At 50.1% G+C, this 4,704-nt stretch overlaps 1 long non-coding RNA gene across 2 annotated transcripts; it reads left to right on the forward strand.

Annotated features, from left to right (window-relative positions):
* Nucleotides 1-89: 89 nt before the first annotated feature.
* On the forward strand, nucleotides 90-2,130 carry LOC127920194 (uncharacterized). Of its 2 annotated transcripts, none has more exons than XR_008105367.1 (3): nucleotides 90-186; nucleotides 1,430-1,478; nucleotides 2,089-2,130. It is a non-coding gene; the product is annotated as an uncharacterized LOC127920194 (long non-coding RNA). The 2 variants fall into 2 exon arrangements; XR_008105366.1 differs by lacking the exon at nucleotides 90-186 and adding an exon at nucleotides 232-426.
* Nucleotides 2,131-4,704: the final 2,574 nt, after the last annotated feature.

A 4,704-nucleotide genomic window follows, 5' to 3' on the forward strand; every position in this document is an offset into this window, starting at 1 on the left:
AAGCGTTCCACAGGGATGCTGGCCCATGTTGTCTCTACAAGGTGTCCAAAGCTGCTCCACAGGGATGCTGGCCCATGTTGTCTCTACAAGGTGTCCAAAGCGTTCCACAGGGATGCTGGTCCATGTTGACTCTACAAGGTGTCTAAAGCGTTCCACAGGGATGCTGGCCCATGTTGACTCTACAAGGTGTCCAAAGCGCTCCACAGAGATGCTGGCCCATGTTGTCTCTACAAGGTGTCCAAAGCGTTCCACAGGGATGCTGGTCCATGTTGACTCTACAAGGTGTTGAAAGCGTTCCACAGGGATGCTGGTCCATGTTGACTCTACAAGGTGTCTAAAGCGTTCCACAGGGATGCTGGCCCATGTTGTCTCTACAAGGTGTCCAAAGCGTTCCACAGGGATGCTGGCCCATGTTGACTCTACAAGGTGTCTGAAAGCGTTCCACAGGGATGCTGGTCCATGTTGACTCTACAAGGTGTCCAAAGCGTTCCACAGGGATGCTGGTCCATGTTGACTCTACAAGGTGTCCAAAGCTGTTCCACAGGGATGCTGGTCCATGTTGACTCTACAAGGTGTCTAAAGCGTTCCACAGGGATGCTGGTCCATGTTGACTCTACAAGGTGTGGAAAGCGTTCCACAGGGATGCTGGCCCATGTTGACTCTACAAGGTGTCTAAAGCGTTCCACAGGGATGCTGGTCCATGTTGACTCTACAAGGTGTCTGGAAAGCGTTCCACAGGGATGCTGGCCCATGTTGACTCTACAAGGTGTGGAAAGCGTTCCACAGGGATGCTGGTCCATGTTGACTCTACAAGGTGTGGAAAGCGTTCCACAGGGATGCTGGCCCATGTTGACTCTACAAGGTGTGGAAAGCGTTCCACAGGGATGCTGGCCCATGTTGACTCTACAAGGTGTGAAGTCCACAGGGATGCTGGCCATGTTGACTCACAAGGTGTCAAAGTGTCCACAGGGATGCTGGCCCATGTTGACTCTACAAGGTGTCCAAAGCCCACAGGGATGCTGGGCCCATGTTGACTCTACAAGGTGTTGAAAGCGTTCCACAGGGATGCTGGCCCATGTTGACTCTGGCAAGGTGTCCAAAGCATTCCATAGGGATGCTGGTCCATGTTGACTCTACAAGGTGTGGAAAGCGTTCCACCGGGGATGCTGGTCCATGTTGACTCTACAAGGTGTGGAAAGCTGCCCACAGGGATGCTGGTCCATGTTGACTCTACAAGGGGTGTCCAAAGCTGCCCACAGGGATGCTGGTCCATGTTGATTCTACAAGGTGTGGTGCTGCCCACAGGGATGCTGGTCCATGTTGACTCTACAAGGTGTGGAAAGTGCTCCACAGGGATGCTGGTCCATGTTGACTCTACAAGGTGTCCAAAGCGTTCCACAGGGATGCTGGTCCATGTTGACTCTACAAGGTGTCCAAAAGCGTTCCACAGGGATGCTGGTCCATGTTGTCTCTACAAGGTGTCCAAAGCGTTCCACAGGGATGCTGGTCCATGTTGACTCTACAAGGGTGTCCTGAGGGATGCTGACCCATGTTGACTCTACAAGGTGTCTAAAGCGTTCAGGGATGCTGGTCCATGTTGACTCTACAAGGTGTCCAAACGTTCCACAGGGATGCTGGTCCATGTTGACTCTACAAGGTGTGGAAAGCGTTCCACGGGGATGCTGGTCCATGTTGACTCTACAAGGTGTGGGAAAGCGTTCCACAGGGATGCTGGTCCATGTTGACTCTCTACAAGGTGTCCAAAGCGTTCCACAGGGATGCTGGTCCATGTTGTCTCTACAAGGTGTGGAAAGCGTTCCACAGGGATGCTGGTCCATGTTGACTCTACAAGGTGTGGAAAGCTGTTCCACAGGGATGCTGACCCATGTTGTCTCTACAAGGTGTCCAAAGCGTTCCACAGGATGCTGGTCCATGTTGACTCTACAAGGTGTCCGCGTTCCACAGGGATGCTGGTCCATGTTGTCTCTACAGGTGTCAAAGCGTTCCCACAGGGATGCTGGTCCATGTTGACTCTACAAGGCGTCTAAAGCGTTCCACAGGGATGCTGGCCCATGTTGACTCTACAAGGTGTCGAAAGCGTTCCACAGGGATGCTGGTCCATGTTGACTCCCAATGCTTCCCACAGCTGTCCAAGTTGTCTGGATGTCCTTTATGTGGTGGGACCAGTCTTGATACACACGGGAAACTGTTGAGTGTGACCTTTGGATTCCAATGTCTAACTCACTGTTACTAAAAAGTTTGGTTCAAATCGATGTTAGGTACTATATTTATTACATATTATATACATATATATATTATTAATATTATTATATGAATCCTAAAACTAAAAGGACAGTTTGAGTGCAATCCATTAGCTGAATTTTTTAAAAATCTAAATATATTTAAACAAAATAATGTTGCAGGAATTCTTATCTGTTTCTAACAACAGAAATGATTTCAGAACGATCTGACATGGTGGGTGTCGATCCTTTCTAGTGCTTTTTGGAGGAGTAACGACCCGTGTTGATGCTGTGTTACAGAGTGGAGAGACAGCCCTTCACGTGGCAGCTCGCTATGGCAACGTGGATGTGGTCCAATACCTGTGTAGTATCCATGCCAACCCAGACCTTTCAGACAGGGTACGTGTACCGCACCACACACACACACAGACCAGTCAGAGCGTACATTCTGAGTTTGTACTGAATACTGTATCATTCTTGAGTTTGAGTTTATTTTTATTTTTACAGGGACAGTGCACATTAATCAACGTTTCAGTAAAAGTGCCAGGTTTTACAGCTTTGGCACTTTCAACCGCAGTCCCTGGGCAGGTTAGATCAGGAGGGACAGCAGCGTTGTTCTGTACCAACCGTTAGATCAGGAGGTAACCAGCGTTGTTATTTCAGCGTTCGATCAGAAGAGGTTATGGCGTTGTTACCGCTGCCAACAGTTGATCAGGAGGACAGCTAGCATTGTTCTGTACCAGCCATTAGATCAGGAGGGACAGCAGCGTTGTTCTGTACCAACCGTTAGATCAGGGACAGCAGCGTTGTTCTGTACCAACCGTTAGATCGGGAGGGACAGCAGCGTTGTTCTGTACCAACCGTTAGATCAGGAGGGACAGCAGCGTTGTTCTGTACCAACCGTTAGATCAGGAGGGACAGCAGCGTTGTTCTGTACCAACCGTTAGATCAGGGACAGCAGCATTTGTTCTGTACCAACCGTTAGATCAGGAGGGACAGCAGCGTTGTTCTGTACCAACCGTTAGATCAGGGGACAGCAGCGTTGTTCTGTACCAACCGTTAGATCAGGAGGGACAGCAGCGTTGTTCTGTACCAACCATTAGATCAGGGGACAGCAGCATTGTTCTGTACCAACCATTAGATCAGGAGGGACAGCAGCGTTGTTCTGTACCAACCGTTAGATCAGGAGGGACAGCAGCATTGTTCTGTACCAACCGTTAGATCAGAGGGACAGCAGCGTTGTTCTGTACCAACCATTAGATCAGAGGACAGCAGCGTTGTTCTGTACCAACCGCTAGATCAGGGACAGCAGCGTTGTTCTGTACCAACCGTTAGATCAGGAGGGACAGCAGCGTTGTTCTGTACCAACCGTTAGATCAGGAGGACAGCAGCGTTGTTCTGTACCAACCGTTAGATCAGGAGGGACAGCAGCGTTGTTCTGTACCAACCGTTAGATCAGGGACAGCAGCGTTGTTCTGTACCAACCATTAGATCAGGAGGGACAGCAGCGTTGTTCTGTACCAACCGTTAGATCAGGAGGACAGCAGCGTTGTTCTGTACCAACCGTTAGATCAGAGGGACAGCAGCGTTGTTCTGTACCAACCGTTAGATCAGGGGACAGCAGCGTTGTTCTGTACCAACCGTTAGATCAGAGGGACAGCAGCGTTGTTCTGTACCAACCGTTAGATCAGGAGGGACAGCAGCGTTGTTCTGTACCAACCGTTAGATCAGGAGGGACAGCAGCGTTGTTCTGTACCAACCATTAGATCAGGGACAGCAGCGTTGTTCTGTACCAACCGTTAGATCAGGGACAGCAGCGTTGTTCTGTACCAACCGTTAGATCAGGAGGGACAGCAGCGTTGTTCTGTACCAACCGCTAGATCAGGGACAGCAGCGTTGTTCTGTACCAACCGTTAGATCAGGAGGGACAGCAGCGTTGTTCTGTACCAACCGTTAGATCAGAGGGACAGCAGCGTTGTTCTGTACCAACCGTTAGATCAGGAGGGACAGCAGCGTTGTTCTGTACCAACCGTTAGATCAGGAGGGACAGCAGCGTTGTTCTGTACCAACCGTTAGATCAGGAGGACAGCAGCATTGTTCTGTACCAACCGTTAGATCAGGAGGACAGCAGCGTTGTTTTCCAATACCAACCATTAAGATCCCGGGGACAGCAGCATTGTTCTGTACCAACCCGTTAGATCAGGAGGACAGCAGCGTTGTTCTGTTAACCATTGATCCAGGGGAGGGATCAGGGACAGCAGCGTTGTTTCTGTACCAACCGTTAGATCAGGAGGACAGCAGCGTTGTTCTGTACCAACCGTTAGATCAGGAGGGACAGCAGCGTTGTTCTGTACCAACCGTTAGATCAGGAGGGACAGCAGCGTTGTTCTGTACCAACCATTAGATCAGGGACAGCAGCGTTGTTCTGTACCAACCATTAGATCAGGAGGGACACAGCGTTGTT

Source organism: Oncorhynchus keta, unplaced genomic scaffold (genome assembly GCF_023373465.1).
Source record: "Oncorhynchus keta strain PuntledgeMale-10-30-2019 unplaced genomic scaffold, Oket_V2 Un_contig_18591_pilon_pilon, whole genome shotgun sequence".
NCBI lineage: Eukaryota > Metazoa > Chordata > Actinopteri > Salmoniformes > Salmonidae > Oncorhynchus > Oncorhynchus keta.